This window comes from Coregonus lavaretus, assembly GCF_964263955.1.
Source record: "Coregonus lavaretus genome assembly, chromosome: 13".
In the NCBI taxonomy this organism is placed as follows: domain Eukaryota; kingdom Metazoa; phylum Chordata; class Actinopteri; order Salmoniformes; family Salmonidae; genus Coregonus; species Coregonus lavaretus.
The window spans coordinates 25929309-25956329 of NC_140000.1; the positions used below are offsets into that span (position 1 = coordinate 25929309).

At 41.7% G+C, this 27021-nt stretch overlaps 1 pseudogene across 1 annotated transcript; it reads left to right on the plus strand.

The window, feature by feature from the left end:
* The first annotated feature begins 13981 nt into the window (after positions 1–13981).
* Positions 13982–23544, plus strand: LOC311140513 (sialic acid-binding Ig-like lectin 5; annotated as a pseudogene). The gene is made up of 9 exons (XR_014615501.1): positions 13982–14017; positions 14562–14713; positions 14895–15287; positions 21144–21464; positions 21556–21819; positions 21923–22204; positions 22382–22508; positions 22730–22811; positions 22965–23544. The product of XR_014615501.1 is annotated as a sialic acid-binding Ig-like lectin 5 (transcript).
* The last annotated feature ends 3477 nt before the right edge of the window (positions 23545–27021 follow it).

Genomic DNA, 27021 nt, shown 5'->3' on the forward strand with positions numbered 1-27021 from the left:
CAAGGGCAAAATCTGACATTCACAGCCCATGTGGCCCGGTAAACGTGGACCTTTCTGCTTAATCATTTGGGGATAAAACAAAATTCATAAAATTAAACAGAATAACAATGTATACTACATAATTGGTCAAATTAAAGTATTGTGTAAACAAACACACAAGCTTAGATCCAACTAACTGTTTTACCTAGTCAGTTGCACAACTGAATGCATTCAACCAAAATGTGTCTTCCGCATTTAACCCAACCCTTCTGAATCAGAAATGTGCAGGGGGGTGTCTTAATCAACGTCTATGCCATCAGCGTTCAGTTGTTGGGGGTTAACGGCAGATTTTTCCACCTTGCCGGCTCAGGTTTCAAAATAGCAACCTTTTGGTTATTGGCCCAACGCTCTTAACCGCTAGTCTACCTGCCTTAACTTACACCTAGATGAAAAGCCCTAAGGGCAGACCTTAATAGGGAAAGCAATCCCTATTCCCAATTATCAATAGCAGATATATCCAGTGGCAACGCGTCATTCAGAGCAGAACCCCACCTGTTTTTAGCCCCACCTTTTTAGCTTAAAAACGTTTAAAAGGTTTTGGGTTGTCTGTTTTGCATGTTATTTTGGCATTAATACGTGTCACATATCGGTTTGTAAAAAAACTAAAATAATCATTGAGTTAATAAAGCTGCATACAAACTTGGTCTCTTTTTTGCTTTCTTGAGTAAGGCAGCTCCAAAATGCAGGTGTTTCAGCCTAGCTCAATGCTTTCTATGGTGATGGGGCAGCCAGTGGAAAATATGGAGCATAGGGGTTGGTTATGTTCTCTAGTTGCGCCGTGATTGGCTCAGTGTTCTGTCACTCTGACTGGGAAAATACGTTTTGAACGGTCATCCAACTCGGAATTGTAAGTCGGGAACTCGGGCTTCTTTCTAGAGCTCCAACCTGAAGATCACTGACATCATCATGATTCAACATTGTTTTTTTTCCAAGTTCCCAGTTGTCATGAAAGCACCACAAATCCAGAGAATGCCAGACTTTGATGACAGAATTTGCCCACAAAGGACCGCTGCGCCACCTTCCTGTTCAAGTGTGCACAGCACAACAAGCTGAGTCCAAAAATGTATTGTATGCTGCTGCATAAATTATGTAATATACCAGGGAGATATACTGTAGCTAAGAAAGTAATACTAAGTGTATGTTGTGTAGTAAGCTGTTAGTGGCCCATGTGCTTCACCCTAATAATTTAGTCCCTTTACCCCTCTTAATTTTGCCTACTGTTCTGACTTGAAAGTGCACATGTAGCCTATAGCCTGTTTTAGATAAATGTAATCATTGAATATTGTAAGAGCTTTCATTGTCTGCTTATACAGTGGGGAAAAAAAGTATTTAGTCAGCCACCAATTGTGCAAGTTCTCCCACTTAAAAAGATGAGAGAGGCCTGTAATTTTCATCATAGGTACACGTCAACTATGACAGACAAATTGATACATTTCTTTCTCCAGAAAATCACATTGTAGGATTTTTAATGAATTTATTTGCAAATTACGGTGGAAAATAAGTATTTGGTCACCTACAAACAAGCAAGATTTCTGGCTCTCACAGACCTGTAACTTCTTCTTTAAGAGGCTCCTCTGTCCTCCACTCGTTACCTGTATTAATGGCACCTGTTTGAACTTGTTATCAGTATAAAAGACACCTGTCCACAACCTCAAACAGTCACATTCCAAACTCCATTACGGAGACCAAGACCAAAGACCTGTCAAAGGACACCAGAAACAAAATTGTAGACCTGCAACAGGCTGGGAAGACTGAATCTGCAATTGGTACATTTACATTTTAGCAGACGCTCTTATCCAGAGCGACTTACAGTTAGTGAGTGCATACATTATTTTTATATTTTTTTTTATACTGGCCCCCCGTGGGAATCAAACCCACAACCCTGGCGTTGCAAACGCCATGCTCTACCAACTGAGCTACATCCCTGCCGGCCATTCCCTCCCCTACCCTGGGCCAATTGTGCGCCACCCCATGGGTCTCCCGGTCACGGCCGGCTACGACAGAGCCTGCATTCGAACCAGGATCTCTAGTGGCACAGCTAGCACTGTGATGCAGTGCCTTAGACCACTGCGCCACTCGGGAGACAAGGTAAGCGGCTTGGTTTGAAGAAATCAACTGTGGGAGCAATTATTAGGAAATGGAAGACATACAAGACCACTGCTAATCTCCCTCGATCTGGGGCTCCACGCAAGATCTCACCCCGTGGGGTCAAAATGATCACAAGAACGGTGAGCAAAAATCCCAGAACCACATGGGGGGACCTAGTGAATGACCTGCAGAGAGCTGGGACCAAAGTAACAAAGCCTACCATCAGTAACACACTACGCCACCAGGGACTCAAATCCTGCAGTGCCAGACGTGTCCCCCTGCTTAAGCCAGTACATGTCCAGGCCCGTCTGAAGTTTGCTAGAGTGCATTTGGATGATCCAGAAGAGGATTGGGAGAATGTCATATGGTCAGATGAAACCAAAATATAACTTTTTGGTAAAAACTCAACTCGTCGTGTTTGGAGGACAAAGAATGCTGAGTTGCATCCAAAGAACACCATACCTACTGTGAAGCATGGGGGTGGAAACATCATGCTTTGGGGCTGTTTTTCTGCAAAGGGACCAGGACGACTGATCAGTGTAAATGAAAGAATGAATGGGGCCATGTATCGTGAGATTTTGAGTGAAAACCTCCTTCCATCAGCAAGGGCATTGAAGATGAAACGTGGCTGGGTCTTTCAGCATGACAATGATCCCAAACACACCGCCCGGGCAACGAAGGAGTGGCTTCGTAAGAAGCATTTCAAGGTCCTGGAGTGGCCTAGCCAGTCTCCAGATCTCAACCCCATAGAAAATCTTTGGAGGGAGTTGAAAGTCTGTGTTGTCCAGCGACAGCCCTAAAACATCACTGCTCTAGAGGAGATCTGCATGGAGGAATGGGCCAAAATACCAGCAACAGTGTGTGAAAACCTTGTGAAGACTTACAGAAAACGTTTGACCTGTGTCATTGCCAACAAAGGGTATATAACAAAGTATTGAGAAACTTTTGTTATTGACCAAATACTTATTTTCCACCATAATTTGCAAATAAATTCATTAAGAATCCTACAATGTGATTTTCTGGATTTGTTTTCTCATTTTGTCTGTCATAGTTGACGTGTACCTATGATGAAAATTACAGGCCTCTCTCATCTTTTTAAATGGGAGAACTTGCACAATTGGTGGCTGACTAAATACTTTTTTCCCCCACTGTATGCCCCCTTTATTTATCTTACGGTTCTGACTTGTTGTACAGTGAGAATACTATTAGAATGGCCCATGTTCTGTCACTGTACATTTCAAAAGTGCTGAACAAATAGTTATATTGACTACATCCGTCCTAACTCGATCATGAATGTCTTAATCAAAATTACGGATTGCCTCTTGTCCGCTCATCATCCCCATATGCCATAGTTTGTAAATCTCAATTGTCAGTAGAAACCACATTTGTTTAAGCAAGTCAGCCATATCAGCTATGTAAATGAGGCTGAATGAACTGTTTCGCTGCCAGACAAGGCTCCGCTGATAGCCAAGTGTAGCAGTGGGAAGGTGTTGGGACTGCTGTTGGGACTCTGCTGTTTGGACAGCTGTATGTAGGCCCTAACAGTTTGTGGGCACCGTTAGAGTGTAATTCATGTATTGTTTAGTGTTGTGTTGTGTAGTGGCATGCATTAAAAAAAATCAACATGCTAAAATCGCCACTGGATATATCCTCAATACAAGCGAAGTGTGCTGACTGTCTACTAGCTCTATTTACAGGCTCTATACTGTGAGTGGAACATTCTAATCCTGTAGTCTCACCCTTAATCCAGTATGAGCACATACTCACACACATGACAGAGTACATGATGTTCATACTGACAGTTTGTTTGAGTGGAAACAATGGCAAAGGGACAAGTTTTCATCTTAATTTTCTTCTAGTCCAAACCTAAGGAATAATATATGTATTTATAGTGAGTTTGTCCAGTAGGTCTTTGAGAATTCCTTGATTGTGACAGGTTAGTTTCTCTTCTTCAACCTGTGACACTCAACAAAGGAAATACATTTTATTTTCACAGTACTAAAACAAAGAAGTAGGGTATAACTCTGTATTAGAATGTCTGTTTCACTTCTATGATAATGCCTTAATTTACTCTAACAATACTTAGTCTGATGTGAGTTTTCAACCAGGGCCTCATGCCTGGATATCCATGAACGTAGCAGTAGTATATAGCCTCGTTATTGTTATTTTATTGTGTTTATTTGCTAAATATTTTCTTAAGTCTTTCTTGAACTGCATTGTTGGTTAAGGGCTTGTAACTAAGCATTTCACGGTAAGGTCCTGTTGTATTTGGCGCATGTGACAAATACAATTTGATTTGATTTGATTTGATGATACTCAGCAGATTCCTACAGTACCAAAGAAATATCCACCATCACACAATCAGATTTTCTGTGTGAAAGGCAGTTGGATTGTCTCCATTTTCTGCTACTGTAACCCAAATCACACACCCTCTGTTGGATTTGTGTTCAGAGGAAACCATATACATCAGGGGTATTCAACTCTTACCCTACGAGGTTCGGACTACTGTTGGTTTTCTGTTTTGCCTGATTTATTGCACCCACTGGTGTCCCAAAGTAGAGGAACTGGCTTTGAGGTCCAGATTTGAATTTGAGGGCGATGCATGTTCCAATGTCAACATAGAATAAATGGTAAATTAACTGAAATAGTTGTATAAAAGTTGTTTTTTTGTTTGTTTTTTATTTTTGTGTAAATTGTGCTTAACATTAATATCATCGGGATAAATACTGTTGGAAAAACAAATCTGGAGACGGTAGGTTGAAAATAATTTAATAAATACACCATTTACACATTATTTGAACAGATTTTAGAGAACATACAAATGAAAATACACAAAACCTTCCAAAGTGAGGTAGTGTGTCAATAACAAAACAGTACAGATTCATACATAAATAGCAAAATATTCTCATAGCACACACAACTTTTAAAAGCATAATTAGATGTATTTATTGCATATTGCAGCATTATTCTGCACTATATGAGTATTCTATGTTCAGAAGTATAATGATTTCAATGACACATCCTACCCCTACCCCATACCCCCAACACTTTGTCTGAAAGTGGAGGTGTCAAATAAATTAATAGAATTAAAGCATTTTAAAAACAATTTCCTGCAATTTTATGCTGTTTCTTCACAGGGGGAATCAATATTTATGAACAGAGCACAACAATTTTTCTTAGGTTCTTATTCATTATATTGAACTAGAGTACTTGAATGAAGAAAGTATATTTTTTTTAACACAAGGGCAGAGAAAAATGTGCACATTTATCTAAACGCCAACATTGCGCAACAATGCCTAATTTATCATAACCATTACATATAACACATCCTAATTGCTATATTGCTCCATATACACTGAGTGCACAAAACATTAAGAACACCTGCTTTTTTCATGACATAGGCTGACCAGGTGAATCCAGGTGAAAGCTATGATCCCTTATTGATGTCACTTGTTAAATCCACTTCAATCAGTGTAGCTGAAGGGGAGGAGACAGGTTAAAGAAGGATTTTTAAGCCTTGAGACAATAAATGGTGTATGTGTGCCATTCAGAGGGTAAATGGGCAAGACAAAAGATTTAAGTGCCTTTGAACGAGGTATTGTACTATGTGCAAGGTGCACCGGTTTGTGTCAAGAGCTGCAACGCGGCTGGGTTTTTCACGCTCAACAGTTTCCCTTGTGTATCAAGAATGGTCCACCACCCAAAGGACATCCAGCCAACTTGACACAACTGTGGGAAGCATTGGAGTCAACATGGGCCAGCATCCCTGTGGAACGCTTTCGACACCTTGTGCAGTCCATGCCCCGACGAATTGAGGCTGTTCTGAGGGCAAAAGGGGGGGTGCATCTCAATATTAGGAAGGTGTCCTTTAATGTTTTGTATACTCAGTGTGTTTTAAGTCACAAAAAAAAGTGCCATTTAAGATTGATTTATTGAAACCGTAATATCAACTGGTTATATTATATCCTGGAGCACAATCTTCAAAATGTAAGTAACGTCAGCAGTGGCACTTGCTTGTAAACTCAGCATTAAAAGAAATGTCCTCTCACTGTCAACTGTGTTTATTTTCAGCAAACTTAACATGTGTAAATATTTGTATGAACATAACAAGATTCAACAACTGAGATGTAAACTGAACAAGTATAACAGACATGTGACTAACAGAAATTGAATAATGTGTCCCTGAATAAAGAGGGGGTCAAAATCTAAAGTAACGGTCAGAATCTGGTGTGGCCACCAGCTGCATTAAGTACTGCAGTGCATCTCCTCCTCATGGACTACACCAGATTTGCCAGTTCTTGCTGTGAGATGTTACCCCACTCTTCCACCAAGGCACCTGCAAGTTCCCTGACATTTCTAGGGGGGAATGGCCCTAGCCGTCACCCTCCGATCCAACAGGTCCCAGACGTGCTCAATGGGATTGAGATCCGGGCTCTTTGCTGGCCATGGCAGAACACTGACATTCCTGTCTTGCAGGAAATCACGCACAGAACGAGCAGTATGGCTGGTGGCATTGTCATGCTGGAGGGTCATGTCAGGATGAGCCTGCAGGAAGGGTACCACATGAGGGAGGATGATGTCTTCCCTGTAATGCACAGCGTTGAGATTGCCTGCAATGACAACCAGCTCAGTCCGATGATGCTGTAACACACCGCCCCAGACCATGACGGACCCTCCACCTCCAAATCGATCCCGCTCCAGAGTACAGGTCTCGGTGTAATGCTCATTCCTTTGACGATAAACGCGAATCCGACCATCACCCCTGGTGAGACAAAACCGCGACTCGTCAGTGAAGAGCACTTTTTGCCAGTCCTGTCTGGTCCAGCGACGGTGGGTTTGTGCACATAGGCGACGTTGTTGCCGGTGATGTCTGGTGAGGACCTGCCTTACAACAGGCCTACAAGCCCTCAGTCCAGCCTCTCTCACCCTATTGCGGACAGTCTGAGCACTGATGGAGGGATTGTGCGTTCCTGGTGTAACTCGGGCAGTTGTTGTTGCCATCCTGTACCTGTCCCACAGGTGTGATGTTCGGATGTACCGATCCTGTGCAGGTGTTGTTACACGTGGTCTGCCACTGCAAGGATGATCAGCTGTCCATCCTGTCTCCCTGTAGCGCTGTCTTAGGCATCTCACAGTACGGACATTGCAATTTATCGCCCTGGCCACATCTGCAGTCCTCATGCCTCCTTGCAGCATGCCTAAGGCACGTTCACGCAGATGGGCATCTTTCTTTTGGTGTTTTTCAGAGTCAGTAGAAAGGCCTCTTTAGTGTCCTAAGTTTTCATAACTGTGACCTTAATTGCCTACCATCTCTAAGCTGTTAGTGTCTTAACGACCGTTCCACAGGTGCATGTTCATTAATTGTTTATGGTTCATTGAACAAGCATGGGAAACAGTGTTTAAACCCTTTGCAATGAAGATCTGTGAAGTTATTTGGATTTGTACTAATTATCTTTGAAAGACAGGGTCCTGAAAAAGGGACGTTTCTTTTTTTGCTGAGTTTAGAAGCCTATGGCTGTGCAATGGTATATAGCCTTGTTCTGTTGATTTAGCAGACAAGGCACTCTTATTTCCCAAGCCCTTATCACAGTCAAGACACACCTATTTTATAGTAAAAAAACATGATGTACTATAACAGAATAAAATATAACCAAATATTTTCTGAAAATGAAAAAGGTTGGCAGTGGGAAGTGATGCTCATCTCCAGTCTGGAACAGTTCTTCTCAAAGAGTGATCATTTGAAACAGGGCTCAATATAGCGAGTTGAAAGACTATCTTTTCAGCGTTACAAACCAAAATCTATCTTCTTTTCAATAAATAGATGATTGATTTAGAGCATTCTGCCTGTTCTTTGGAATTTTCTAAATGGACAATTCCACATCGATCACTGTATGGTGATGAATTACGGCCACAACATCTGTTTGGTACGTAGGCTTAATGATTCTGATGAAAATATGCTCTTTGTCTTTATTAAACTAATGTTTTTGCATGTTATCAGTGTGGAACATGTCTATGTTTAGGGGGGTTATATCCTAACCAACTCTAATCTAGCAGTTTGCAAAGTAGCCTAAACGGAAAATAGACAAGACACAATTATTCCAAAACTGCAACCCATTGTTGGAACACATATTTCCCTACTTCAATCAACCAGTCCATTTAGAATTTGTGATAAAACTGTCGTCGTTTTGCAAGGAATTTAGCTTAGATACGTTTTATAGGCATTTATTTCTGTAGGCCTAATGTGAGCTTGTGCAAGCACTCAGGACGCGTGTGTAGAGGGAGCGGTCAGAACGCATTTGAGTGAGTGACACAGAGCGAAAAGGGAATTAAGGGAGAAGAACTGTGTTATTGGCTTGGTTAATGTTGTGTTGTGCCCCGCAAATGCACATGTAGGCCTATGAACATGAGAGTCAAAGCAAATTAACTTTGCCTTCAAGACAAACATTTTTTTTATTTTCAAAGCACATTCCACCAGATAGTTGTACAACAAAATAGACAAGCAATTTTCTTTGCACGTGCCTTTCCATTTTAAACACCAGTGGAGCAACTAGTGCTTTCTAAAAGCCAACTTATGCTTGATCTGAAAATGTGGTCGGAGGCTTCATATGGAGGGTGTGACGCAATTGTGGAACCCGGGGGCATGCAGAGGCCAAATCGAGCTCCATACCGCATTGCTGTGTGCCTCCCAAACAATGCAGAGGGTGCCATATAGCTCCGCATTGACATGATTGATTGATGGTAGTTGGGGATGGGAGGTCCTTTATAAACACAAACTCACTTCCTTGACAACAGCTCTGCACTGCTCAAAGAAGAGCAATAAGGATGAATGCCCTGACTTCTGCAGAGGCTGTATCACTGTAAATGCTGCACAGCCTATGCAGACAACAGATTGACCATGAAGCGCCTTTAAAAGCCTATTTTAGCTTGATCTGGAAATATGGCGCCATATGGATGGTGTGAAGCAATTGCGGAGTCTCCGGAGGCATGCAGAGGCCAAAGTGAGCTCCATACCTCATCGCCATGCACCGCCACAATTGTGTAACAATGCCGGAGGTCTCCATATACCTCTGCATTGACATGATTGGTGGACGGGAGGTCCAGTATAAACACAAACTCACTTCCTTGACAACTTCCTTCACAACAGCTCTACAAGAAGTATACAGTAAATGCCCTGACTTCTGCAGAGGCCATATCGCAATAGATGCCAGATTGACCATGCAAAGCCTTTAAATGCACTGAACCAAAACAGTGGCTGCCCTGAGCAACGTAGCAAACGCAGCAGCTGCAAATGCACCCCTACTTTTTTTTAAAACCAGAAAGTATCATGATCCATTGGGAATTTTGTTATTTTCAATTATTAGTAATGTTGACTACACCCCCTCCCCCGTCATCTCAAGATGAATGGTTTTGCCCACTTGAAAGTTTTGCAAGTTTTGCTTCCCCCCTGCAATGCCACCCCCCCCCCCCCCCCCCCCCCCCAGTAGAAATGCAAAATTAAAGGAACAGAGGAGAAAAACAGGAAATGGTTTGACATCTCTACCCCATGGTGACAAAACAGAAACATTCCAAAAGTAAAATTACACTTCCTTAAAAACATTACAAAAACATTACCAAAACTTGCTTCTTTGTACAACTAGCAAATATTTGTATTGAAAATGTACAACCACCAGGCACATACAGTACCATCTGACACAGAGCTGTAAAATAAAGCATTTACCAAAACCATTCAAAGCAGCATTGTAGCTCGGATTGAATCCTGGCCTGATTCTGATACTGCAGTTGCAATTATTGGCAGGTTACAGTGGCTTGCGAAAGTATTCACCCCCATTGGTATTTTTCCTATTTTGTTGCCTTACAACCTGGAATTAAAATGGATTTTTGGGGGGTTTGTATCATTTGATTTAAACAACATGCCTACCACTTTGAAGATGCAAAATATTTTTTTTGTGTGAAAAAAACAAGAAATAAGACAAAAAAACATGGATGGTGTTCTCGGGGTGATGAGAGGTGTTGGGTTTGCGCCAGACATAGCGTTTTCCTTGATGGCCAAAAAGCTCAATTTTAGTCTCAACTGACCAGAGTACCTTCTTCCATATGTTTGGGGAGTGTCCCACATGCCTTTTGGCGAACACCAAACGTGTTTGCTTATTTTTTTCTTTAAGCAATGGCTTTTTTCTGGCCACTCTTCCGTAAAGCCCAGCTCTGTGGAGTGTACGGCTTAAAGTGGTCCTATGGACAGATACTCCAAACTCCGCTGTGGAGCTTTGCAGCGCTTCAGGGTTATTTTTGGTCTCTTTGTTGCCTCTCTGATTAATGCCCTCCTTGCCTGGTCCGTGAGTTTTGGTGGGCGGCCCTCTCTTGGCAGGTTTGTTGTGGTGCCATATTCTTTCTATTTTTTAATAATGGATTTAATGGTGCTCCGTGGGATGTTCAAAGTTTCTGATATTTTTTTTATAACCCAACCCTGATCTGTACTTCTCCACAACTTTGTCCCTGACCTGTTTGGAGAACTCCTTGGTCTTCATGGTGCTGCTTGCTTGGTGGTGCACATTGCTTAGTGGTGTTGCAGACTCTGGGTTCTTTCAGAACAGGTGTATATACACTGAGATCATGTGACAGATCATGTGACACTTAGATTGCACACAGGTGGACTTTATTTAACTAATTATGTGACTTCTGAAGGTAATTGGTTGCACCAGATCTTATTTAGGGGCTTCATAGCAAAGGGGGTGAATACATATGCACACACCACTTTTCCGTTATTAATTTTTTATAATTTTTTGAAACAAGTTATTTTTTTCATTTCACTTCACCAATTTTGACTATTTTGTGTATGTCCATTACATGAAATCCAAATAAAAATCAATTTAAATTACAGGTTGTAATGCAACAAAATAGGAAAAACACCAAGGGGGATGAATACTTTTGCAAGGCACTGTAAATGGTTAAACATATATTTGTGTGATGTAGAAGTGGCATGAGGATAACTGTTAATAAAGTAATGGAGAACTGTAATTGGGGGGGTATTTCTACCTTACTGTTTAGGAGATGTGCTAAGAATACAGATTTCAAACTTGCCACATTTCCTGTTGTTTTCTTCATTTATTTTAGCTTGGAATCAAAGAAAGATGGCTTTTCTGTAGATGGATAGCCTTGAGTATTCAGCAAATCAGTGGCTGCCACTGGTTGAAAGACGTTTAAAGGATTAGTCACCAGAAAATATATCACGATAATGTCCATGTTGAGGCATGAGGCCTGTTCTGATCTGAACATACTTTTTTCTAATAACAGCAACACATACTGTATTTTAGGGAGTACAGTTCAAATGTAAGTATTTAGGAGAAGTCAAACCCCACCTATATCAATATTGAGAGTCAGCTTCCACCCTACATCCCACTCTGTGTACTATATATCCTGCGTATGCGACTGTATTGGATGATGGGGAGGCTCTTTTTTAGGGGTGTAGAGTGGAAGCTGTAAGGCTAACTATCAGATCTGGTTAAAGTAAAACACATCATGGGAAACTGAGCTGAAGACCAAGAAGGCATAATGGATTTTACAGTAATATTGTTTTAGAGAAATTGCAGTTAGATCTCTGTATAGTGGTCAATTATGTTGATTTATGACTACATGAACATTACAACTACACAACATGACACTATTACTGGTTTTGAATAAGGTACAAATTAGAAATAAACTATCTGAATATAAAAGCTATGGGGATTCCAGTGTTGGTTGATGGGTATGGATTGATGGAGTTTGATGGGTTGGTTTGATGGGTTGGTTTGATGGTTTGGTTGATTATGGTCTATGTACAGTATAGTATGGCTGGACGGTATACTGTACAGAGGGACTTCCTGGATCGCAGCACCAGGTTAGAGGGAGGAGTAACAGACTGGGGACATGAAGTGACAGTTCACACCCATCAGTCTCACACAGGACTCACAATCAACAGGGAGAGCATACATAGAGAGAGGTAATGTGCTGATTCAGTCTTATTCTCTGCATGGCAAAAAACAACAACTGTTAAAGGACTTGGAGAAAATGTGCAACTCTGGACATTACTTGAAATTGTTTAACAAAACTAGTAACTCCTTGGTAGAAACAATTGGTAGTTTGTTTGTTACAATGACTCTCCATGACAACTTAGGTAAAATGGTATCTAATTACTCTGCTACCATGTGGTTTCTAAATACATTCCAGACAATTAGGGTAAAATAAAGCATTACTAGAAGTTTGACATCTTCTCTGATGTATTAAATTAGTTGAAAAAATGTGCTAAGAAGGTTGTAACAATCATAAACGTGTCATGAAACGTTCATGTCAGATGTTATGAATGCCTACTTTATTGACAACGTTTCGAGCGGAAACGGATCTTTGTCAGGTCAAACAAACTGACTGCTCACTTCCCAAAATATACACATTTCATCTCATATGACCAATACGCACATGACTCATTGTGGGCGTGGAAACAATTCAATTCACTTTTGTGCACAATCAATCATAATTAATCACAGAGGTGCATATGGTCATAAAGGATTATATACATTGTTAAGTTGCGTCAATTCAAATCTGGTATAGGAACAAAAAGAGGTCAATACACGTCTTCTAAAATAGACCAGTATTTTAATTAATGCAAAACACTTCAATGGTAAATATGATGTTCGTATATACGGGTCCACTGAAACACCACGCAGGGCAGTCAGAGAACTGAGCCATTGTTATAAGTTCTTCTTTAAATACTCTGACAGAGATAGTTCCTGCTCCAAGCAGGCCTATCAGAGTAGAGACTGAGCGTGGTTTTAGACTTACTCAGCCTATCGTTGGCGCACAGGCTGGTCCCAGCCCCTTGGTGCTTCACTGTTGCCAGGCATTAGTTGTTATCTCCACAACTTGTCTCGAGTCAGCAACCTCAGACATAGTCTGTCCTTGAGCGGTTTAACAAAGAGGCAGTGTGTGTGTATGTGAGACACAAGTCTTATCTCATCCTACCCCCTAACAGTTCCCCACATTAATCACAGCTTGTCATATTAAACAGTCTATATCAGTACAGCACAAACCTATTATGTTTAATCATTAATGTATTCTTTCTAAGCTAACAGCACATCTAAAATATAAGAGAATAATTTCCCACAACATTCAAATGGGTTCAAGTTAAAACCTAGGCAACAGAAAAAATTGATTGTTGGAAACCGTTCGAATACCCGCCCGTCTGACCATTACACGCAGGAGGTGAGGTGGCCTTAGGTATAATTCCAGTGACCTATTTCAAAAACAAGCTCTAATAATTTGATGTCAATGAGATGGGCACATGTAGTAGTTACAGAATCTAATATATATGTACAAAATGACCAAATATGAGACCTGGAAGGCAAGACAAATCAAAGTGACAAACTCTTGGTTCAGACCTTTAGGAGACATGGTGCACAAACGGTGAATCCAATACAATTCTCTTCTCAATAATATATTATCAGTATCCCTCCCCCCTCTTATGAGTCTTAACATGTTCGATACCAATGTATCTCAGAGCTAATATTGTGAGGAGCCTCCATGAAATGCGCAGCCACAGGGTTTCTCTGGTCAAGGTTCCTGATATAACTCCTGTGTTCTGCTATTCTTGTTTTCAGAGCTCGTTTCGTTTTTCCTACATAGCATAGGCCACAAATACATTTCAATCAGGTATATCACATTTTTTGTGGAACATGTAATGATCCCCTTGCCCGTGATAGAGTAATTGAACATTGTGCATTTGTTCGTAAAGTTACACTTGGTACATCGACCACATCTGTAATTACCGTCCGGCACATTGTTTAGGTAGGTGCTACGTGGTGGAAGATCAGACCTTACCACCATTTGACTGATGTTGGGGGCGCGTCTGAAGACTACCCGCGTAAGTTCTTTAAACGTCTTTTCCAGTTGTGGATCAGTGCTCAAGATGTGCCAGTGTTTTTTTATGATATGGTCGAACTGTTTACCAAGTGGGGAGTACTGAGGGAAGCATTGGATGTGTTGGTCAGGAGGGCGGGGTGGTTTGGGCGTGAGGCTGTCATCCTGAGTCATATTTTTATAACAATCCCTTGCGTCATGCAGCCATTCCTCTGGGTAATCCCGCTGTCTGAAACGCTCATCCAGACAGTCGGCTTGTTTGTTATAGTCACTCTGTGTACTATATATCCTGCGTATGCGACTCTATTTGCTGATGGGGAGGCTATTTTTTAGGGGTGTAGGGTGGAAGCTGTCTCCGCGTAACAGGGAATTCCTGTCCGTCGGCTTCCTGTATAGGTCCGTGCTAAAGCCCCCCCCCCCCCCTCCCTCTTTATCAAAATGTCCAGAAAACTTGTTTCATGCGCATCAAAGGTGAGAGTGAATTTCAAATGTTCACTGCTTGTTTAACACTATTTATTATGTTATTATATACTCTCTCTGTGCTCCAGACCTGTGGACACAGACAAGGTGACCAGAGAGAGAGGTGAAAGAGGACAGACCCTGGTGTTGTGGTTGATTCATCGAGGCAGTGGAGGCAGGATGTGGGTCCTTATCTGCACAGCTCTACTATTCTCTCTCACAGAGAGAGCAACATGTCAAAGTAGGGTCCCTTTTATAATTAAAGTATATTGAAATCATTTGTAGTTGTATAGATGTGGTAGTCGTAGTGGTAACCCATTTTAATCTAAACTGATTCTGTATCATCCTAAATGTTACGGACAAGTGAAGTAGTATCCAAGTGCTTTCTGAATTACTCATGACTGTATTCATTTCCCTCTTAGATAAGGCCCATCCAGCAGCAGCTCCAGCAGCTGCAAACACATACAGCATCACCTTTAGCCCAGAGAAAATAACAGCACAGACTGGCCTATGTGCTGTTATTTCATGTACTTTCACTCACCCTGCTAACGTCAAGCCTACCACAGCAATATGGTACAAATGCCCTTCAAATGGCAAATGTGTTCAGCATAGAAAGCTAATTTTCCACTCCAAAGATCCCTCTAAGGCTCAGGAGGGTTATAAACAGAGAGTGTCTCTTCTGGAGACAGACCTGACAAAGGGGAACTGTAGTGTGATCATCAACGACATAAGAGAAAAGGACACTGGAATGTATCAATTCAGAATGTTAGAAGGACCATTTACATACCCACGGAAAATGAAAATCACAGTGACAGGTACAGCATGACTATTACTGTCAGTTACATTGACATGACAATTACTGTAGTTAAATATGGACACTGACTGTAACATACAGCTACATACAGTGCATTCGGAAAGTGTTCAGACCCATTAACTTTTTCCACATTTTGTTACATCACATTCTTATTCTAAAAAGGATTCAATAAATAAAAAATCCTCATCAATCCACACAATACCCCATAATGACAAAGCGAAAACTGTTTTTTAGAAATGCTTGCAAATGTATTAAGAATAAAAAACAGAAATACCTTATTTACATAAGTATTCAGACCATTTGCTATGAGACTCGAAATTGAGCTCAGGTGCATCCTGTTTCCATTGATCATGCTTGAGATATTTCCACAACTTTATTGGAGTCCACCTGTGGTAAATTCAATTGATTGGACATGATTTGGAAAGGCACACACCTGTCTATATAAGGTCCTAAAGTTGGCAGTGCAAGTCAGAGAGAAATCAAGCCATGAGGTTGAAGGATTGTCCGTAGAGCTCCGAGACAGGATTGTGTTGAGGCACAGATCTGGGGAAGGGTACCAAAAAATTTCTGCAGCATTGAAGGTCCCCAAGAACACAACAACCCTAAGTACACAGCCAAGACAACACAGGAGTGGGGTCGGAGGAGATGGCTGCCGTTTTACAGGCGCCTAACCAATTTTGCTATTTTGTGTGTTTTTTCACATTATTTGTAACTTATTTTGTACATAATGTTTCTGCCACCGTCTCTTATGACCGAAAAGAGCTTCTGGATATCAAGACAGCGATTACTCACCTCGTACTGGACATAAAAAAATATTTAACGAGTCGGACGCGAAGGATTTTCTTCAGACACCCGACAAGGCCCAGATCCCCGTCATTCGCATGAGAAAGAGACGGAGATATCGGGGACGTAGGTCGGGGTGCCTTGTAAGGATCTGATGGTGAGTGGGTAATCTGCTTCTAACATCAATCCTATCAGCCAATTTACAATCGTTGGATAACAAAATAGACGAACAACGATCACGGATATCCTACCAACGGGACATTAAAAAACGGTAATATCTTATGTTTCACCGAGTCATGTCTGAATGACGACATGGATAACATACAGCTGGCGGGATATACGCTGTATTGGCAAGATAGAACAGCTTCCTCCGGTAAGACAAGGGATGGCGATCTGTGTATATATACTTTATTTTTTATTTAACCTTTATTTAACCAGGTAAGACCCATTGAGGTTAAAAACCTATTTTGCGAGGGCGACCTGGCAAGAAGGCAAAACAGGGAAATAGCAGCGTGTACATCAAATATTACAGTAAAATACAAAATACACACAAAAGACAAAGTGTCACAAGTTACAGATACAATTGAAGATTAGAAACAACTGCAGCTATCACAAACAGTGTTGTCGATCAGATTCTTTAAAACAGGCAAGGACACTAACTCCCCTAATTTTAATATCTTTTGAAGCATGTTCCAGGATTAATAAAATCAAATCAAATGTTATTTGCCACATGTGCCGAATACAACAGGTGTAGACATTACAGTGAAATGCTTACTAACAAGCCCTTAACCAACAATGAAGTTTTTCTCAAAGAAAAAATTAAAATAAAAAAGTGTTAAGTAATTTTTTTTTTAAAGCAAATAGGGAGCAATAAAGTAAAATAACAGTAGGGAGGCTATATACAGGGGGTACCAGTACAGAATCAATGTGCGGGGGCACCGGCTAGTCGAGGTAATTTAGGTAATATGTATATGTGGGTAGAGTTAAAGTGACTATGCATAAATAATCAACAGAGTAGCAGCAGCGTAAAGGAGGGGGATGGGGTGGGGGGGGAGTGCAAATAGTCTGGGTAGCCATGATTAGCTGTTCAGGAGTCTTATGGCTTGGGGGTAGAAGCTGTTGAGAAGCCTTTTGGACCTAGACTTGGCGCTCCGGTACCGCTTGCCGCGCGGTAGCAGAGAGAACAGTCTATGACTAGGGTGGCTGGAGTCTTTTTTTTAGGGCCTCCCTCTGACACCGCCTGGTATAGAGGTCCTAGATGGCAGGAAGCTTGGCCCCAGTGATGTACTGGGCCGTATGCACTACCCTCTGTAGTGCCTTGCGGTCAGAGGCCGAGCAGTTTCCATACCAGGCAGTGATGCAACCAGTCAGGATGCTCTCGATGGTGCAGCTGTAGAACTTTTTGAGGATCTGAGGACCCATGCCAAATCTTTTCAGTCTCCTGAGGGGGAATAGGCTTTGTCGTGTCCTCTTCATGACTGTCTTGGTGTGTTTGGACCATGATAGATTGTTGGTGATGTGGACACCAAGGAACTTGAAGCTCTCAACCTAATAATAAACAATAATAATATGCCATTTAGCAGACGCTTTTATCCAAAGCGACTTACAGTCATGCATGCATACATTTTTGTGTATGGGTGGTCCCGGGGATCGAACCCACTACCTTGGCGTTACAAGCGCCATGCTCTACCAGCTGAGCTACAGAGGACCACAACCTGTTCCACTACAGCCCTGTCGCTGCCCCATGTTGAGGATCAGCGTGGCAGATGTGTTGTTACCTACCCTTACCACCTGGGGGTGGCCCGTCAGGAAGTCCAGGATCCAGTTGCTGAGGGAGGTGTTTAGTCCCAGGATCCTTAGCTTAGTAATGAGCTTTGAGGGCACTATGGTGTTGAACGCTGAGCTGTAGTCAATGAATAGCATTCTCACGTAGGTGTTCCTCTCGTCCAGGTGGGAAAGGGCAGTGTGGAGTGCAATAGAGATTGCATCATCTGTGGATCTGTTGGGGCGGTATGCAAATTGGAGTGGGTCTAGGGTTTCTGGGATAATGGTGTTGATGTGAGCCATGACCAGTCTTTCAAAGCACTTCATGGCTACAGACATGAGTGCTATGGGTCGGTAGTCATTTAGGCAGGTTATCTTAGTGTCCTTGGGCACAGGGACTATGGTGGTCTGCTTGAAAGATGTTAGTATTACAGACTCAGTCAGGGACATGTTGAAAATGTCAGTGAAGACACTTGCCAGTTGGTCAGCTCATGCTCAGAGTACACGTCCTGGTAATCTGTCTGGCTCTGCGGCCTTGTGAATGTTGACCTGCTTAAAAGTCTTACTCACATTGGCTACGGAGAGCGTGATCACATAGTCATCCGGAACAGCTAATGCTCTCATGCATGCCTCAGTGTTGCTTGCCTCGAAGCGAGCATAGAAGTGATTTAGCTCATCTGGTAGGCTTGTGTCACTGGGCAGCTCGCGGCTGTGCTACCCTTTGTAGTCTGTAATAGTTTTCAAGCCCTGCCACATCCAACGAGCGTCAGAGCCGGTGTAGTCCGATTCAATCTTAGTCCTGTATTGACTCTTTGTCTGTTTGATGGTTTGTCGGAGGGCATAGCGGGATTTCTTATAAGCGTCTGGGTTAGAGTCCCGCTCCTTGAAAGCGGCAGCTCTACCCTTTAGCTCAGTGCGGATGTTGCCTCTAATCCATGGCTTCTGGTTGGGGTATGTACGTACGTTCACTGTGGGGACGACGTCATCGATGCACTTATTGATGAAGCCTGTGACTGATGTGGTGTACTCCTCAATGCTATCTGAAGAATCCCGGAACACATTCCAGTCTGTGCTAGCAAAACAGTCCTGTAGCTTAGCATCTGCGTCATCTGACAACTTTTTTATTAACCAAGTCACTGGTGCTTCCTGCTTTAGTTTTTGCTTATAAGCAGGAATCAGGAGGATAGAGTTATGGTCAGATTTTCCAAATGGAGGGCGAGGGAGAGCTGCCCAGTGACACAAGCCTACCAGATGAGCTAAATTGAAGCATACATGAGAATATCAGCTGTTCTGCATTGTTCCAACCCACCCCCTCTTTTACGCTGCAGCTACTCTCTGTTTATTATCTATGCATAGTCACTTTAACTCTACCTACATGTACATATTACCTCAATTACATCGACTAATCTGTGCCCCCGCACATTTACTCTGTACCAGTACCCCCTGTATATAGCCTGGCTACTGTTATTTTACTGCTGCTCTTTAATTATTTTTTTATCTATTTTTACTTAACACTTATTTTTCTTAAAACTACATTGTTGGTTAAGGGCTTGTAAGTACGCATTTCACTGTAAGGTCTACACCTGTTGTATTCGGCGCATGTGACAAATACAATTTGATTTGATTTGACAAGTCTCTAAATGTCCTTGAGTGGCCCAGCCAGAGTCCGGACTTGAACCCGATCTAGCATCTCTGGAGAGACCTGAAAATAGCTGTGCAGCACTCCATCACTCTCCTTCTTGGTCAAATAACCCTTACACAGCCTGGAGGTGTGTTGGGTAATTGACCTGTTGAAAAACAAATGATAGACCCACTAAGCCCAAACCAGATGGTATGGCATATCGCTGCAGAATGCTGTGGTAGTCATGCGAGTTAAGTGTGCCTTGAATTCTAAATTAATCACAGACAGTGTCACCAGCAAAGCACCCCCACACAATAACACCTCCTCCTCCATGCTTTAAGGTGGGAACTACACATGCGGAGATCATCTGTTCACCCACACTGCGTCTCACAAAGACACGGCGGTTGGAACCAAACACCTGCAATTTGGACTCCAGACCAAAGGACAAATTTCCACCGGTCTAATGTCCATTGCTCGTGAAAGCAGGTCTCTTATTATTGGTGTCCTTTAGTAGTGGTTTCTTTGCAGCAGTTCGACCATGAAGTCCTGATTCACGCAGTCCCCTCTGAACAGTTGATTTTGAGATGTGTCTGTGACTTGAACTCTGTGAAGCATTTATTAGGGCTGCAATTTCTGAGGCTGGTATCTCTAATGAACTTATCCTCTGCAGCAGAGGTAACTCTGGGTCTTTCAATCCTGTGGCGGTCCTCATGAGCGCCAGTTTCATCATTGCGCTTTATGTTTTTGCGACTGCACTTGAAGAAACTTTCGAAGTTCTTGAAATGTTCCGTATTGACTGACCTTCATGTCTTAAAGTAATGATGGACTGTTGTTTCACTTTGCTTATTTGAGCTGTTCTTGCCATAATATGAACGTGGTCTTTTACCAAATAGGTATACCCCCCCCCCTACCTTGTCACAACACAACTGATTGGCTCAAACGCATTAAGAAGAAAATAAATTCCACAAATTAACTTTTAACAAGGTACACCTGTTAATTGAAATGCATTCCAGGTGACTACTTCATGAAGTTGGTTGAGAGAATGCCAAGAGTGTGCAAAGCTGTCATCAAGGCAAAGGGTGGTTTTTTGAAGAATCTCAAATATGAAATATATTTTGATTTGTTTAACACTTTTTTGGTTACTACGTGATTCCATATGTGTTATTTAATAGTTGTGATGTCTTCACTATTATTCTAAAATGTAAAAAATAGTAAAAATAAAGAAAAACCCTTGAATGAGTAGGTGTGTCCAAACTTTTGACTGGTACTGTACGAAAATGTGATATTCGTTATTATTATTCATTTATTTTTGCAAAAATTTCCAAAAACCTGTTTTTGCTTAGTCATTGTGTGTAGATTGTTGAGGAGAGGGGGAAAAAAAACAATTTAATCCACTTTAGAATAAGGCTGTAACGTAACAAAATGTGGAAAAAGTCAAGGGGTCTGAATACTTTCCAAATGCACTGTACGTCCAATTCACAAATGCCAAGATCCCCCTTCCCAATTCTCCCTTTCCAAAGTCTGCTTTTTTCTAAACAATGGTGGACCTTTTTTGGCATTATTTGTAGCAGTGAGACACTTTTTACAGGGGTAGCATAGACATGATGCTGTCACACTGCGTCTGATTATGTTTCTCTGATGTATGGTACACAGACACTCACTTCTGTGTTTTGTATTTCCTGTGTCCAGTTCTGACCCAGAAGCCCTCAGTGTTGACTCCTCCTCTGACAGAGGGAGAACCAGCCACTCTGACCTGCACAGCCCCGGGGACCTGCTCTGGAACTCCTCCTAACATCACATGGACATGGAGAGGGACAGGGGACAACATCACTGAGCTCCGAGACAACAGCACCATACAGGAGAAAGAGGACCTGACCAGCATCACAACATCCCACTTCTCAGATTTGACCTTTACCCCCTCAACTAAGCATCACGGCACCAAGGTCACATGTCTGGTGACATTCAATGGCAGCGTCACCACTAAGAAGACACTGAAATTGAATGTGACATGTAAGTACTGTTCGTTATCTGACCTTCACGCTGTGCTTCAACAGTTCTATTTCATGAACATAATCTGTATGCACTGTTCTTTGTTTTCTAGATGTGAAGGAACCCAAGATCTCTGGTTGTAACACAGTGAGAGAGGGTGATACCCTGAATCTGACCTGCAGTGTTGACAGCTACCCACCATCATCATCTAACATCACCTGGAGTAAGAATGGGACAACCGCTTTGGAACAGAATAGCTCTGGACTGGCCACTCTCACCATCTCTAACATGACAAGAGAGCATGCTGGGGAGTATGTGTGTACAGCTCAACACCACAACAGGACTCTGACAGCTTCCACTGTTGTCACTGTGATGTGTGAGTACAAACAGCACTGTACAGACATGATTGAAAATGGCTTGTGATATGTTGTTACCTTTAAATTGCCTATGATTTATCTTCCCTCTCTGTCTTTCACCAGACCGTCCTGTGATTCTTGCTGGCTCTGGGTGTGTGGTCCAGGCAGAGGTCATGACCTGTGTGTGTGTCACTCAGGGAGTTCCCTTACCCCTCATAAGATGGCTTGACACCAATGAGTACAGTTTTACTACATCAGTGTTGATGTTCTTAGTGAACAGCACCATCAGCCTGCCTGTCAGAAACCACACCAACACCACTGTGGAGTGTGTCAGCAGAAATTAAGTGGGCAGAGTGAGAGAGAAGCTGCAAGTCACCCAAAAAGAAAAACAAGAAAAGCAAGGAGGTAAAGATATAAATTAAGATACTTTGTTAGAGAGCCACAGCTTCCCAGTCCCACCCAATATGAATGCAACATAGAGGATTTACATGCTTTGATTGAGAAAATATGTTTGTTTTCTTCAGAGGATACAAAGTACTGTGAGCCACTTCTAAAAGCATACATGTGTTGTTCTCTTTATAGAGGGAGTATTTAAAGACATCCTGGCTATGCTGTCGGACCTAAAACTGATTACTGCATTTGTGATTGGTGCAGCCTTCTCAGCCACCATCTGTTGTATCTTCCTGTGTTTGACAGGGAAATGTAAAAGGTACATGCATTCTATTACTGAAGTACAGTTAGTGTTAACTGAATATGTTGTTTTAAAAATCAATTGTAGATTGTCTTACTGATGTATTTATATTTATTATCAATAACTTCAGATTTATTTTCAAAAGTACCAAATACCTTACACCATATTGTAATGGAAGTGCTTGCTAACCCCTCCAAAATACAGTTATTGAGACATTTCATTTGTAATATTTTCCTTAGACGCAAAGAGAGGATCCCAAAGGACTCAGACTCCAAAAGCCCTTTCATGAACCTGGAGATGGTGGCATGTGAAGACCAACAGGTGCAGTACCAGTTTCTTTCTTTATTCAGCTTTACCAACATTCAGTTAGCATTGACATGCCAATAGGAGTTGATAAGACAGCATAAACAGATCTGGGACCACCAAGCTAACAAAAGACTCATAACACTGTGCTTTCTGTAATGTACTCCATAGACGGATACAGGACAGGCTGTGGGGGGCGAGCAGACCCCTCTGCAGGTGGAGCTGAGGGAGGGAGCTGAAAATGGAGGGCCCCAGACCAGTGGAGAGGCGGGAAAATCTGCCACAAGGGAAGAACCAGATGAAGTGGATTACGCCAGTATCAACTACTCCCTGCTGAAGAAGAAGACTCCTGAGGAGGCAGAGAAGAAGAACACCACCACAGAGTCAGAGTACGCCGAAATCAAACAAGAGAAGAAGAATGAGGGGCAAGAAGATGGTGGAGAGGGGAGTGGAGTGATGGAGCAGGAGGAGGAGGAGATAGAAGGGGAGGAAGGGGAGGAGATGATGGGAAGGATGAGTAGCAAGAGGACGGTAAGCCAGTAGGAGAGACAGATGAGGATACATTGCTTTACTCCAACGTCAAGGCTATTATGGGTGGAGAGTGACACAGCAATTTTGGCTAGAAAAAATGGGGCATAGCATACAGTACTATGGCTTCTATTATACAGCCATGTGGTGTTTTATCATATTCCAGATTGAATGTTTTATGATGATACAGAGACTTTGTTTAACTGAAACTACTGTAGTTAATAGTTTTGGTAATTCTTTCTTTTTCAGCCCTGTGTCAGCCGGTATCTACCTGGTGGTTGTAAATGTTTATTACAATTTGTTGCTAGTTGCACATAGATAACAAGTATTTGCAATGGAAGTTTATGTAAAATGATTCCGTATTTGTGTCACCATGGGGAAGGACTGACTAAGATGTGGTTTGGAGAAGTAGAGGTCAAACCATTTCTCATTTTTCTCCTCTGTCCTTTCATGTTTTTGCATTTTGATTTAACCCTAACCCTATATATTGAGGCACTACCTTACTTTTGATGATTGTGTGTATTTTAGTTGTTTGTTATCTGAAATTTGTTCAAAGAATTTATAAATTATGTTTGTTTTTTTAAATATATGTTTTAACTATCTTGTAGCATGATGTTCTACAGTACCCCAAATGCTCTGTATCAATATACGGTTTTATCTTGGTAAAGACCTTCCTAAAGGTAACACTATGGAGTCCCGTCTACTTATTAATACAGCAGAGGAGGCTGGTGGGAGAAGCTATAGGAGGACAGGCTCATTGTAATGGCTGGAATGGAATAGATGGAATGGTATCAAACATATGGAAACCACATGTATGACTCTGTTCCATTAATTCCAATCCAGCCATTACAACGAGCCAGTCTTCCTATAGCTCCTCCAACCAGCCTCCTCTGTAATACATGGTGTCACAAGTTGGATGTCTATTTATTATCTCCACAAATTGTATTGGACAGTGGCTATACAGATGGTATGACTATAGAGAACAGTAGATGTTTTCTATAGAACTAATCCAGTTCATTCACCATTTATTCTATGTTGATTTAATTAAGATGTATCCGTTCAAGATCATATCCTATAAACAACCACTAGATGGAGACACTCCATTTGACAAGATAACTGCAAAGCCACAATGTTTACAAACCCACTTCTAAACCCATTCTCAGTTTGAGCTTTTATCACAATACTCAAAGGAAACTGATTTAAGGTGATCTCAACCATCTGCTAGTGTATGTGAAGACAGACCAACAGGCTCTGATTGGAAGGCAGATGTTTAAAATTAACCCTGAAACTCTCAGATGTGGGCAGAGGTTTCTCGCATGGTTTCCTCTAAACACAAAACACAAAGAGGTGTGTGTGTGAGTTACTGGAAATCTGGTTGTGTTGTGGTGGTTGTTTCTTTGGTATTGTAGGATGTTATTGTGTATCATAGAACTGCTACTTTCACAGATATCCAGGCATGAGGCCCTGGTTGGAAACTCACATCAGACTAAGTATCGATAGAGTAAATGAAAGCATTATCAGTTACACCCTACTTTTTCGTTTTAATACCAAAACTGTGAAATTATGTGTTGAGGAAGAGAAACTAACCTGTTGCAATCAAGGAATTCTTAAAGAGCTACCGAACAAACCCACGTACAAACACCTGTGTTATTCCTCAGGTTTGGATTAGAAGAAAATGAAGATGAATAAAAACATGTCCACATCACCTGCCACTTGTCAGTGTGAGCATCATGGACTCTGTCGTGTGTATGTGCTCACACTGGATTAAGGGTGGGATTACAGGATTAGAATGATCCACTCACAGTACAGAGCCTGTAAATAGATCTAGCAGACACAGTCAGCACACTTCACTTGTATTGAGGATATACAGTATCTGCTATTAATCATTGGATAAGGATGTATTTCCCTTTTAACGTCTGCCCTTAGGGCTTTCCATCTAGGTCTAAGGTAAGGCATAGACAGTAGCATACATTAGTACTGTAGACCAGACAGTTATTTGGATCTAAGATTGTGTGTTTGTTTACACAACACTTACCACTTATCCAATACTGTAATTTGACCAATTATGTGCATTATTATTCTGTTAAATACCTAAAATCTGATGCATTGTGTTAAAAAACGGTTTTATTGTGTTCCCACTTATCCCCAATTGATTAAGCAGTAAGGTCCTCACGGGCTGCACTGTGTGTTAGCGTTTGTTCTTGCCTTCTATTCAGAGACTAATAAATACCTCAGTATTAAACTGCGTGGACATAACAGATAATCAATTATCAATTGAATTGATCAATTACGTGCCCAAGAAATGTAATCCTCCACTATTAAGATGTGTGTGTGTTCCTTTGTGTTGTTCTATGCTAATGACCAACCTCACCTCTCTCACAGCCATGGCAACAGATGTTGTATCTCACAGCCTGAACCTCCTGGAGACTCTCAAAGAGTCCATTGAGAACAACAAGCTGTCAGATGTCAAGGATGCTGTGGAGGACCTCCTGATCAGCCGGATCAACCTGGCCGTGGCAGGAGAGCGGTGTCCTGAGAAGTCTGCATTCATCAACGCCCTCCGTGGCCTGGGGCCTGAGGATGAAGGAGCTGCCCTGTCCCCCTGCCCCACTCCTCCAGAGGAGATGGCCATCTATCCCAATCCCAAGCACCCTGACTTCAGGCTCTGGGACTTGCCACCCACCCCCGCAGCCTTGCCTTTTGAGGATGATGAGGATACATTGCTTTACTCCAACGTCAAGGCTATTATGGGTGGAGAGTGACACAGCAATTTTGGCTAGAAACAAATGGGGGATAGCATACAGTACTATGGCTTCTATTATACAGCCATGTGGTGTTTTCTCATATTCCAGATTGAATGTTTTATGATGATACAGAGACTTTGTTTAACTGAAACTACTGTAGTTAATAGTTTTGGTAATTCTTTCTTTTTCAGCCCTGTATCAGCCGGTATCTACCTGGTGGTTGTAAATGTTTATTACAATTTGTTGCTAGTTGCACATAGATAACAAGTATTTGCAATGGAAGTTTATGTAAAATGATTCCGTATTTGTGTCACCATGGGGAAGGACTGACTAAGATGTGGTTTGGAGAAGTAGAGGTCAAACCATTTCTAATTTTTCTCCTCTGTCCATTCATGTTTTTGCATTTTGATTTAACCCTAACCTTATATATTGAGGCACTACCTTACTTTTGATGATTGTGTGTATTTTAGTTGTTTGTTATCTGAAATTTGTTCAAAGAATTTGTAAATTATGTTTTTTTTTTTTATAAATGTTTTAACTATCTTGTAGCATGATGTTCTACAGTACCCCAAATGCTCTGTATCAATATACGGTTTTATCTTGGTAAAGACCTTCCTAAAGCTAACACTATGGAGTCCCCCGTCTACTTATTAATACAGCAGAGGAGGCTGGTGGGAGAAGCTATAGGAGGACAGGCTCATTGTAATGGCTGGAATGGAATAGATGGAATGGTATCAAACATATGGAAACCACATGTATGACTCTGTTCCATTAATTCCAATCCAGCCATTACAACGAGCCAGTCCTCCTATAGCTCCTCCCACCAGCCTCCTCTGTAATACATGGTGTCACAAGTTGGATGTCTATTTATTATCTCCACAAATTGTATTGGACAGTGGCTATACAGATGGTATGACTGTAGAGAACAGTAGATGTTTTCTATAGAACTAATCCAA